At 43.3% G+C, this 12,955-nt stretch overlaps 1 pseudogene; it reads left to right on the top strand.

The window, feature by feature from the left end:
• The first annotated feature begins 10,289 nt into the window (after positions 1-10,289).
• On the top strand, positions 10,290-12,201 carry LOC114606786 (large ribosomal subunit protein eL32 pseudogene; annotated as a pseudogene).
• Positions 12,202-12,955: the final 754 nt, after the last annotated feature.

The following is a 12,955-nucleotide window of genomic DNA, read 5'->3' as shown; positions in this document are numbered from 1 at the left end:
ACTAAATTGAGATGGAAAGAAGATAAAGTCTCTACCAGGGAAAAATGGCAGATCAAGTTGATGGACTATGCCGAAATGGCAAAAATGACCGGAAGAATCAGAAATCAGGAAGACCAATATTTTAATAAAGAATGGGGAAAATTTATAATTTATCTTAAAAAAAAACATTGCAAACAGTTAAAATTGTGAGTGGGATTGGAATAACACTTGGTGAATTTTGGATATAATAGAGATGTAAAAGATTTGGATTGTTATAAAAAAAATGCAGAGGGAAATGGTTAAAAATAAGACCCACAAAGGGGAGGAGGGTAGTCCAGTAGATGCTTTGGAATCTTGTTTTAATGTTGGATGTTGGATGTGTGATTGTAAAACTGTAATTTGGAAAACCACGTGTGTGTGTGTGTGTGTGTGTGTGTGTGTTGCTAATCTAAAATGAAATCTGCTCCTCACGACCACACTGGAGGGAGCAGCAAGCAAACTCTGTGGGGCTCATCCTCCTCATGCAAAACCATGATTTGCGCAACCCACCACATTGTTGTTGTTGTGGTTTAGTCGTTTAGTTGTGTCCGACCCTTCATGACCCCATGGACCAGAGCACGCCAGGCACCTCTGTCCTCCACTACCTCCCACAGTTTGGTCAAACTCATGCTGGTAACCTCGAAAACACTATCCAACCATCTCGTCCTCTGTCGCCCCCTTCTCCTTGTGCCCTCCATCTTTCCCAGCATCAGGGTCTTCTCCAGGGAGTCTTCTCTTCTCATGAGGTGGCCAAAGTACTGGAGCCTAAGCTTCACGATCTGTCCTTCCAACCCACCACATTACACTGAAGCAAATTCGTTGACAAAATTCACTGACATTTCAGTGGGCTCTCTTTACAATTCTGATTGAATATATGGGCATGCTGCCTAATTTTTCATGGGAAAGTAAGCTGGCAGTTGCTGTTCTAAGAAAAGAAAGAAGGCTAGCCAAGGCCTCTGATTTTCACTTTGATGAATGCTGAAGAAGGAGCTCATATGGCAGGACAGTGCTGGAGCACTTCTTCCTGTCCTTCGCCAGCAGTGACACTTCCACATATAATATATTTAACCACATCATGAGCATCTCTTACGCAGAAAGTTGCAGAGCTAATTTTCTGAAGCCTCCATGAGCTCTGCTCTGTCACATGAAGTATGGGCTGTGTGCTAGGATGCTTCAGAAAGCCAGGTTGCTTGGTGTGAGAATAGCTCTAGCTAACAAATCAACGCAATTCATTTGCATAGGAAGAGCATGATAATCCGAGCAAGATGACATCTTGGAGGAGACAATGCAAAAGCAAAATAGCATTAATAGAAGAAGCCAATAAATTCAGGAGGGCTGCTGTGCTTTTAATCCTGAGGTGTTGTGTGCTACCAAATGTCTTCATATATTCTTTGGCAGAGGCCCTCTCCAACACAAACAATCTCACATTGAATGTATAAATAGCAAATGTACTTCAAGTAACATATTTCCTTCCCTAATGACTTTTGAGTTGTAGAGACATAATTGTTCCCCTACACACAAAGCGAAGCAATTTGATAATCTAGTAGTGAGCATTTCAGTTCGAAGCTCTTGTGTTATAACTCTGCTTTACCAAATAATGAAAGCATTAAATCCTAAGCACTCAGCAAAGGTTCTATAGATAAATAGCTATCTCATCATGTCCTCTTTTCTCAGAAGGGCTGCTTTTCATTTAAAACAACCAAATGAAGAATTCCTTAATCTCCCTGGCTGTGACAAACAGCATTTTGATGTCCTGGGCGCAATATGCCCATGGAGCCTGTATGGTTTCAGGTACAAACATTTTTGTCCAGTGGCTCTGTCATTGTTGTTGTTTAGTCGTTTAGTCGCGTCTGACTCTTTGTGACCCCATGGACCAGAGCACGTCAGGCACTCCTGTCTTCCACTGCCTCCCACAGTTTGGTCAAACTCATGTTAGTAGCTTCAAAAACATTGTCCAATCATCTCGTCCTCCGTCGTCCCCTTCTCCTTGTGCCCTCCATCTTTCCCAACATCAGGGTCTTTTCCAGGGAGTCTTCTCTTCTCATGAGGTGGCCAAAGTATTGGAGTCTCAGCTTCAGGATCTGTCCTTCCAGTGAGCACTCAGGGCTGATTTCCTTCAGAATGGATAGGTTTGATATGCAGTCCATGGGACTCTCAAGAGTCTCCTCCAGCACCATAATTCAAAAGCATCAATTCTTCGGCGATCAGCCTTCTTTATGGTCCATAGCCTCCAACATTTCTCCGATGAAAATAGGGATGTCCCATTCCACAATGATAATTTTCCTATTTATACCCCACACATCTGATTGGTTGCCCCAACCACTCTGATCAACTTCCAACGTATATAAAAACAAAATAAAACATTAAACATTTTTAAAAAACATTCCGTATACAGTATTGCCTTCAGACAGCTCAGGGGTCAGATAACTCCATACCCCCCAACTTTTCTTCAATGAAAATAGGGACATCCTTAAGAAAAAGTGGGACATTCTGGGATCAAATCAGAAACCGGGACGGCTTCTCTAAATCAGGGATGTCCCTGGAAAATAGGGACAACTTGGAGCATCTGCTCAGGGGTTCAACTGCATTCCAGTTCAGCCCAGGCAATGCATTTGTCGGTGTCCCAATGTCATTAGCATAAAATGGCTGCCCCCACCCATTGTAAACTGGATTGTTCCTTTCTGTAGAAGATCAGATTTATTTATTTATTAAAAAATAAGAGCAACACAACACTGTTGCCAACGACCCATTTACAATATCTGAATGACCCATTTGAAGTACAGTGGTACCTCAGGTTAAGTACTTAATTCGTTCTGGAGGTCCATACTTAACCTGAAACTGTTCTTAACCTGAAGCACCACTTTAGCTAATGGGGCCTCCTGCTGCTGCTGCGCCGCCGGAGCACAATTTCTGTTCTTACCCTGAAGCAAAGTTCTTAACCTGAAGCACTATTTCTGGGTTAGCGGAGTCTGTAACCTGAAGCGTATGTAACCCGAGGTACCACTGTATTAAATTCCCATCTTGGAAGCACCCTGTGAAGGAGGGGCAGGGAACTTCATGTGTGAATGGCTGATACATGAGTGGTTCTTGACTGAATGAAGCTTCTGAGCCTGTGCTTAAAGTTCCTGCCTCTAGAGTGGGAACTTCAAATTCATCCCCAGTCAACAAGGTCTGAGCCCACCCTGACAAAAGCAATCTTGTTCAGGGCTAGGGCGACTGAATATTCTGATTTGCAGCAGCTCTCCAGCTTCTCAAGCTGAGGACTTTCCAGTCCCCCGACATCCTTAACTGTACATACCACTGAATCAGTCTTGGACCTTCTGCATGCCAAGCATGTGTTCTGCCACCAAGCTATGGTCCCAGTTGGAGATAGGTATGTGCTGGTGTCTGCAACTTTGCTGGATTTTGATAGTGAATGAAGTTCTGGTGACTGCCTGCTCTTCAGCAGTTCTTAACATAATGTTGAACTCCCACTCTCATAAGACTCAACCAGAAATGTTGCTCAGCATTTGGGGATAATGAGAGTTTAAGTCCAATACCATCGGAAGATTCCCTATCCCTGGTGCATGAGAAAGCTATCCCATTTCCCCCCCTAGGCTGTTGCATGTGAACAATCCCAGGAAGAGATCTGCAGAGCATTTTATGACATTGTTGAAAACTGGGCAATGAAGCCCTTATTCTGAGGATGATGATGATGATAATTATTATTATTATATTTCTTCTTTTTTGGTAATAACTCGTAACCAAGTAAGATTGTCTTCCATGAACGCGGTCTTAAAAGTGAGTCCGTAAGTGACTGTGGAGGCCAATTCTGGATCCACACATCCTTCCACAGTGGGGATATAGGTTTCCGGGTGGGAGTTGATCACAGTGTGGATTTGCCAAGCATGCCTTCCTCTTAACTCATTTCTCCCTTTCGTCCTGAGTTTGAGTGTGTTCAAAGCCCATGACACCTTTGGTAAAGGCTCTTCTCCAACTGGAGCGCTCGCAGGCCAGTGTTTCCCAGTTGTCAGTGTTTATACTACATTTTTTTAGATTTGCCTTGAGACAGTCTTTAAACCTCTTTTGTTGACCACCTGCATTACGCTTTCCATTTTTAAGTTCAGAATAGAGTAGTTGCTTTGGAAGACATCCGGACAACATGACCAGTCCAACGAAATTGATGTTGAAGAATCATTGCTTCAACACTTGCTTTTTCTTTATTATTTATACCCTGCCCATCTGGCTGGGTTTCCCTAGCCATTCTGGGTGGCTTATAGCCTATATTACAAATGTTCATTACTATTTCTTTCCAGTCTATAGTTTTATTTTGTTTTTGTTTTTGTTTTGTTCTGTGGTGTGTGTTTTTTAAAGACAGTGTTCCACTCGTTCCTGACTTTTAAAAAAAGGCTGAGATTTCTTTTATAGCTATTTTTATTGACTCCTTTTGTAAGCTGCTTTAAAAAAAATCAGTTTAAAGGCAGAATATATTTGCTTTCAGCAAACAAACAAAGAATAATGATTCCCTATGGGGCATGGATGACTTGATGTGTTTGCAGTTCGTTCACCCACAAGGGCTTACCCCTTCCACTTCAGAGAAAACGGCAAAGGCCGGCAGGCGTGGAGCTGCCCTGTCCATTGACATGAATGGGTAAGCCTACTCAGAAGTAAACATCTGAATGGAAACAAAGGATTTCAATCAGATGCCAGAGTGTATATGACATTTGCTCCTCAGCTAAAATAATATAACTCTTCTAAATCTGTAAGTTCCTGAAGGCTTGAAAGAGCTGGAATTAGTTTAGCCTGGGTTACATCCCTAATTGCCTGATGTCACAAGACATGTCAAAAAAGAGGCAAACACACATTTTAGGAGGACAATAAAAATGGCAGTCATTTTCCTGCCATTGTACCAGCCTCACCCCCTTTTGCTCCCTAATGGAGAAAGATGATCAAAGTTGAAGTCTCCACTGCCCATCACCGGCAAGAGAAAGAACATGTCATCTTGAAACAGGGCGTCAATTTCCACCCAGCAGTGACAGCAGCAGTACGGTGGCTTGACCAGTTGGAAAAGTTTATTCTCTGCTCTGCACAGCTTTCCTGCCCCACACATGCAATGAGAAGCATCCATCTGGAATGAAATGGACCGCAAACTAGAAATGTTTCTCAACCATCTCCAAATCCACAACAAGGTAATTCAATCTTTGAAAGACTGGAAACATTCTGTTTTTGTTTGCTTGACATTACAAGAGGAAAATACTTTCTTTTCCCCCTCATCAAGGTCTGTGCAGAGGGATGAGTTCCAGTTTCTCTCAATTTATCATTTTTACAATCTTACATTCAGTTCTCCACCTTTCCACATCAATTTGTGGGTTGTTGTTGTTTTTTAAAAAAGCGCTCATGAAAATTCACCACCAAATTTCTCAGAATATATAGTTTTCTGTGTGCAGTTTTGCCTAAAGTACCGGTAGTTTTTTTTTTGCAAATATCCCCCCATGTGATGAATTTTTCTGTGTTATTTTCACTATATGCACTTTAATGCACACCTCACCCTAGTATCTGCATTTTTTGTGCACATTACTTGGCTGTAGAACTGTGGTGCAGCTGAACTGAAAAATTTGAAGGATGTCTGGGTTTCATTTCTTGTATGGTTTCAGAAAGTGATATTTAGCCTTGTAAGTGTGCCCTAAATCAAATTTCTTCTCCTTCCCTACAGGATACCAATTGCTAAGGGCAAACTTGCAGAAATCAGAAGTTGAGGTTCCCCCAAAATGTGTTTGTACATTGTATAGTAATAATAAAACAAAATTATATATGACAATAATCAATTGAACCACAGCCCAGTCTACCTGGGCTCTCTTAAACTGTATAGCACTAAGCTCTTACATAAAACTGATTATAACACTGCTCCTGTGCCCAAGGCATGCTCCCTTAACAAGTGCCTTATTTTTTTATTTTTAGGAAATCATCAATCTGCATTACTAATATGAAAGCTTAATGAAATGATCTTTGTTTAGTCAAATTATTCCTATACCACAGAATTGTGTTTTTGCTGGAATGCTTCTAATACTAAAATTACATGTGCTGAACTTCCTAGTGTGGCAGGCTTGAGATTGTGTGTGTGTGTGTCCTTTTCACATTATATCATTCTTAGATTCTCTGAACCAGCAAGAAAGATCCATGTGCAGAAACAACCTTCTGTATGTAAGGACAATGTGGCTATATGTAGGTGTACTGGAAGAAGCAAAGATCACCAGTGTGATTCTTCAACATCAACTTCGTTGGACTGGTCATGTTGTGTGGATGCCTAATGATCATCTTCCAAAGCTCTATTCCCAACTCAATAATGGAAAGTGAAATACCTGTGGACAACAAAAGAGGCTTAAAGACTCTCTCAAGGCAAATCTTTAAAAATGTAGTATAAACAGCAACAACTGGGAAACACTGGCCTGCGAGCGCTCCAGTTGGAGAACAGCCTTTACCAAAGGTGTCATGGACTTTGAAGAAGCACAAACTCAGGACGAAAGGGAGAAATGAGTTAAGAGGAAGGCATGCTTGGCAAATCCACACCGTGATCAACTCCTGCCTGGAAACCTATGTCCCCATTGTGGAAGGACGTGCGGATCCAGAATTGGCCTCCACGGTTACTTACGGACTCACTTTTAAGACCGTGTTCATGGAAGACAATCTTATTCAGGTTTTAGTGATCACCAAAGAAGAAGAAGATGTAGAGTCATAGATCCTCTCCTGCATCACAATGGTTGAGGATAGGTTTTGAACCGGATGGATGGAGATGCACTTTCCACCGAGAGTCACCAATTAATTGTATGCCTCTATCCTTTTAGTAGGGACGTGGGTGGCGCTGTGGGTTAAACCACAGAGCCTAGGACTTGCCGATCAGAAGGTCGGCGGTTCGAATCCCCATGATGGGGTGAGCTCCTGTTGCTCGGTCCCTGCTCCTGCCAACCTAGCAGTTTGAAAGCATGTCAAAGTGCAAGTAGATAAATAGGTACCACTCTGGCGGGAAGGTAAACGCCGTTTCCGTACGCTGCTCTGGTTCGCCAGAAGCGGCTTAGTCATGCTGGCCACATGACCCGGAAGCTGTACGCTGGCTCCCTCGGCCAATAATGCGAGATGAGCGCCGCAACCCCAGAGTCGGTCATGACTGGACCTAATGGTCAGGGGTCCTTTTACCTTTACCTTATCTTTTTATAAAAGGGACGCGGGTGGCGCTGTGGGTAAAAGCCTCAGCGCCTAGGGCTTGCCGATCGAAAGGTCGGCGGTTCGAATCCCCGCGACGGGGTGCGCTCCCGTTGTTCGGTCCCAGCGCCTGCCAACCTAGCAGTTCGAAAGCACCCCCGGGTGCAAGTAGATAAATAGGGACCGCTTACTAGCGGGAAGGTAAACGGCGTTTCCGTGTGCGGCTCTGGCTCGCCAGAGCAGCGATGTCACGCTGGCCACGTGACCCGGAAGTGTCTCCGGACAGCGCTGGCCCCCGGCCTCTTGAGTGAGATGGGCGCACAACCCTAGAGTCTGTCAAGACTGGCCCGTACGGGCAGGGGTACCTTTACCTTTACCTATCTTTTTAGTAAATCGCAGCACAACCCTACCCTTGTCTACTCAAAAGCAAGTCCGATTGAACTCCATGATCCCACTTCACCTGGGTTTAGGATTGTGCTCTTAGTTGACCATCTTAACCCCCTGAATCAAAGGGTTTCAATTCAAGCCTAAGGATTGGCTTGAATGCACACGATACAGCGACTTCTTTAAAAGCGATGCAGGTCTGAGTCAGGATGTGGATGGGAGATTGATGGAGAACCTGCAAGCAACACCTTGACCTCCCCAGAGGAGAGGTGGGATAGAAATGTCAGAAGTTCACAGCTCGGCTTGTAAATATGTCTAGAAACAGTAGAAATCTTGAGCTCTTTAAAATTCAGAATGTCTTCATGTTATGTCTTAGCAGCCTCCAGGAATCAGCAACAATTATCATCCACGTTGCTTAGTTTTGTGAACTGTGAATAATCCAATCCTCACCCTCTGCCTGCATCTTTGCTCTTATTTTCTATGCACAGCATTGCTCAACTGATGTTAAAAATGCTCGACGTTGGTATCATTCTGCACCCAGTTTTCAACAGCATTTGTTGCCTTGACAGATCCCCTTCAGTATGCAGCTGCCAAAGCAGCTTTCTTTCGTTCTTTTATTACATTTTCTGTGCTTCCCGCTTGTTCTTAGCATTTGCGCTAAATCTCCATCGGTATTTATCTATTGCATCTAATGCAAGTGATTATGTGTGGGGGCGGAGGGGAAAAAAAACAAAACTTGCAGGCTTAGCATTATTAGTTTAATTAAACTGGTCTAGATTTGTATTTCCAGTTACTTTAAGTCCTTAGGAAGCGGTTAGCTTTGAAGTTAATTACTGATTGTCTTGCTGGTGGGGAGGCTAAGACCATCGCTTTTGATTTGGTCATGTTGGCATACTTCTAAAGGCTTGCTCGAGGCACCGAAAAAGCTCTGTTGTTTTCACTGAGACAAAGTAAGAACCATTTGACAGTCTCTAGCGTGGATTGTGGCACCTTGAGGAAGTTTTCTGTGGGATATAAAATGCTTGCATTTTATTTTACTTAGTTCATTAACCCTCTAAAACAATTCTTAGACTTCTCTTGTACAGTCAGCGGGGAAGACTGCATTTCCCCCTCAATTGGGTTTATGATTTTTGCATTGTTTGGGGCTCCATGCGGTATTTGTAAGCTAAAAACAGAAAGTGGATGAAGTTTCGGATGAGGATTGCAAATTGTTGTGCAGGGTACCTACAACTATAGTTGGGTACCTACAACTATAGTTGCTACTGTGGTTGACGTGGTGGTTCTCATGCCCCCACCCCACTTGAACAGTATAGAGATGTCCAACCTTTTAGAGTCCAGGGGCACATTTTTGAAATCAAACCAGGGGTCATGGGCAGAGGCTTCGTCTTGCGCCCAATACTGAGGGGGCCCAGCGTCACGCACCTATGATGTCATGCATGCAATGGACACGCATCGTTGGCAGGAGGCCAAGTGCAGAGTGCAACACCGCACACCTTCAATGACCAGGGTCTTCTCGTCTCGCATGCTTAGGAGGAGCTGGCCATGCTTAGGAGGAGCTTGGTCTCCTCCATTCACTCAACATTGGGGGGCTCAGCCCCCTGCCAACAAATATTGAGGGGGCCAAATACACCTGCACCCCTAGGAGTTGGTGCCTATGGTCATAACATTATATATAGTGGACAGATGAATAATCAGAAGTTATTTATTATCTTTTCTTTCTCTCTTTCCTTCCTTCCTTCCTTCCTTCCTTCCTTCCTTCCTTCCTTCCTTCCTTCCTTCTTTCTTTCTCTCTACTTCCTTCTTTCTTTCCTTCTTCCTTTTTCTTTCATTATCTCCTCTCTTTCTCTCCTCTTCTCTCTTTTATCCCTTCTCTATAGTTCTCCATCCTTCTCTCTCTCTCTCTCTCTCTCTCTCTCTCTCTCTCTTCCTTCCTTTCTTTCCTTTTTAAATTTTTTCTTTCTGGTGTCTGTGTTTTTATTTAGATTAATGTCTTAGAGTTCTTATAAAAAGATAGTAGATGATAATCTTGATCCCTTTTTCCAAATTCTAATAAAATTACTGGGGGGGGGGGGGGAGAACAGACAAGACTAGGAAATAGTCTGATCTGGCATAGGGCAATTTCCTGTGCCTCAGGGTTCTAAGTAGCACAATATCAGTATATAACCCCTGACATCTGGCTCTTCCTCTTATGTATATTTCAGGTTGCTGAACACTATGGTGACAAACTGACCATTTAGATAAGATACATTTTGTGTGTATGAAATAGCACATTGACACGGGTATATCTTTCCACACCCCAATGCCCCCCATGCTATCAAATGCATTATTCAGAACAGTGGTTTGCATGAGCCACTAAGGAAGATAATAACACAATACAATTCAAAACAGTAACCATGGATTGCACATTTATTAAAAATCCAATTAAAACTATTTATTGTAATTAATTCAACAAATTTGTTGATCTTGATCTAGTGATATTAGCTTTTCAAAGTCTGGTAGTTATTTTCACTTCCAGTGACACTCCCCCCATGCCACTCCCTTGCTTCTTAGCACCCCGGGGTGTGTGTGTGTGCCTACTTTGGGAACCACTACGCTAAACGAAATCCAGCTCTGTGGCATGTTAAGATTTTGTCAATAGTAGGAGGTGGCGCTTTTCTCTCCCTCTCTACACTCCCTCTCTGCGCGGGTGCCGCCATTCTCCAGCAGACACTATGCCGGCCCTCAGACCCCTCATCAAGCCTAAGATCATCAAGAAGAGGACGAAGAAGTTCATCCGCCATCCTTCTGTCCACTATGTCTTAATTAAGCGTAACTGGTGGAAGCCCAGCTGTATTGACAACAGAGTTCCCAGAAGATTCAAGCGCCAAATATTGATGCCCAGTATTGGGTACTGTAGCAGTAAGAAGACAAAGCACATGTTGCCTTCAGCATTCACACCAAGTAAATTAGCCATAATGTATAGAAGCCAAGATAAATTAAGCTGGAAATGTAGGGAAAAAGAAGGGAATTTCCTACATATGTGGTGGACTTGTACTAAAGTTAAAATATTCTGGGATACTATTTACAATGAATTAAAAAAGGTATTGAAATACAATTTTAGTAAAAAAACCAGAAGTATTTTTATTAGGACTAATTGATGAGAAAATCCACCAAAAAGATGTAAACCTATTCATGTACGCCTGTGCTGGGCCCGGGGGGAAGGTTACTGTTGACGTAGTTGAAGTCCGGTCCTGGGTCACTAGCCTGGAAACAGTTCACAAGGAGCGGGGCGAGGTCCGAAGCAGGAAGCCGAGCGGGGACAGGAACACTGGAGGGTCAGGTCTGGGTCCGGACAGGAGCAGGTACTCAGTGACGACGTTGCTCCCGCAACCTGGGACCGGGCTGACTGGCCTTTATCTTCTCTGAGGCCAGGGGCGGCCCCGGCCCCCAGGAGACCCGCCTCTCCTGGCCTTAAGGTGAGCACTCCTCCTGGGAGAAACCAGTTCCCTTCACCTCTCTGCCCTGAGCCTCTGCAGTTCAGGAGAGGCTGAAGGGTTACTGGGCCCAGGGGGAGACTCACTGTAGGCACTGAGTCCTCAACTACCTCTGGAGCCAGAATGGATTCACCTGGTGCCTGCTCCTGAGGATCCGGCACAGGTGCAGGCGCCTCAGAATCAAGGCCCTGCCCCAGTTCAGCCGGCCCTGGAGGCGGGGACTCCTGTGCAGGCTGGGATTCCTCCGGTTCATCCTCTGAATCGGATTCCCAGGCCATCACAACGCCACAACGGCAGCAAGAATCCTCCTGGCCCAAAGATGGAAACAGCAAGAGCTCCCCACCCTGGATGATTGGCAGATAAAGATGGTAGAGTATGTGGAACTGGCGAAGTTGATGGAGAAAATTAGGAATTGACCCGACGAAAGAGTTCAAAGGGACTGGAGCAAATTTATAAATTATTTGAAAGAAAGTTGTAAACACCTAAAAACGTTTGTAGCATTAACGGGAAATGTTTTGTAATTTGGAAAGAAAGAGCTAATTTACAAATGAAAGGGTGATTGTTATATGATTATATATGGTAAAGAAGTGATTATAGGAATGTGATAAATATGTTAAAATAGTAGGAATGTCAGAAAGAGTGACGGAAGGAAGTCGTTACTCATTTGGAGTAGTGATGTAAGCTCGAGATATGTATGATATGTATGATAAAATGAAATGAAATACGGAAAACTCAATAAAAATCATGATTAAAAAAAGGGGGGGAAAGAAGAGGACGAAGAAGTTCATCCGCCATCCTTCTGACCACTATGTCAAAATTAAGCGTAACTGGTGGAAGCCTAGCTGTATTGACCACAGAGCTCTCAGAAGGTTCAAGGGCCAAATATTGATGCCCAACAATTGGGTACGGTAGCAGTAAGAAGACAAAGCACATGTTGCCTTCAGCATTCAGAAAGTTCCTTTGACGCAACGTCAAAGAGCTGGAGGTGCAGCTGCTGAGCAACAAGTCCTATTGTGCAGAGATTGCTCACAAGGTTTCATCCAAGAATCGGAAGATAATTGTGGAAAGAGCAGCTCAGCTTGCTATCAAAGTCACCAATCCAAATGCCAGGCTCCGCATAGTTGCTCTTGTCCAACTGTACTATATTTAATAAAAAGTCAAAAAGTGGAAAAAAAGTGAAGAAGAAAAACCGGTAGGATGTGGCTACATACTGGGGCTTATTCTTTCTTTCTTTGGTGATATTTGCATATTGCAAAGTCAAAAGCATCTTTCACAGCATCATCCAAAGCAGATGGTTAATGAATCAACAGAAAACACGAATTTTATAAAACAGAATGCAGCCTTGAAGCAGGAATGTGCAATTGTGAAAAGGCATTCCTTAGAAAGGAATGCTCAAAGTGATGCCGTGTTAGTGTTTTTTAAATAAGTTTTCCATATTATTGGTGTGTGCAAAATCAGAAATCTTTCTCAACCCGGGTGAGGCACTGAACCCTCTAACCGGAGTGCTTGGATGATGATGTGTTCATAATGGGAACACCAGTTTACAGAGAAAGTTGCTTATTAACAAAAACCATGTTGTAGGTATGATGGGAATAAGCAAAAATGCTGAATGAAAGAGCTTTTCCGGGAGATCAAAGAAGAGTGCTTGCCTTTAATTATTTAAAACATACAAAACTGAGTTGTTTGTTGACAGTAATTACTCTGAACTAAGGTTAAAAACAATATAATGGCATGTCTTCCTCATCTGTCATGAGCAGAAACTTGGAGAGCGCTTATCACAATGCATAAGCTTGTGGAAGAATGGTAACACTGTGTTTTTTAAGCAACCTGGCTTTTAAAGGATCCCGGGTTTCTTAACTGAAGGATTGAGAAATGTGTTTCTCTACATTGGTGTTAAACCTTAA

This window comes from Podarcis muralis, chromosome 11 (assembly GCF_964188315.1).
Source record: "Podarcis muralis chromosome 11, rPodMur119.hap1.1, whole genome shotgun sequence".
NCBI classification, from domain to species: Eukaryota; Metazoa; Chordata; class Lepidosauria; order Squamata; family Lacertidae; genus Podarcis; species Podarcis muralis.
This window is presented reverse-complemented; position numbering and strand designations above follow the sequence as displayed.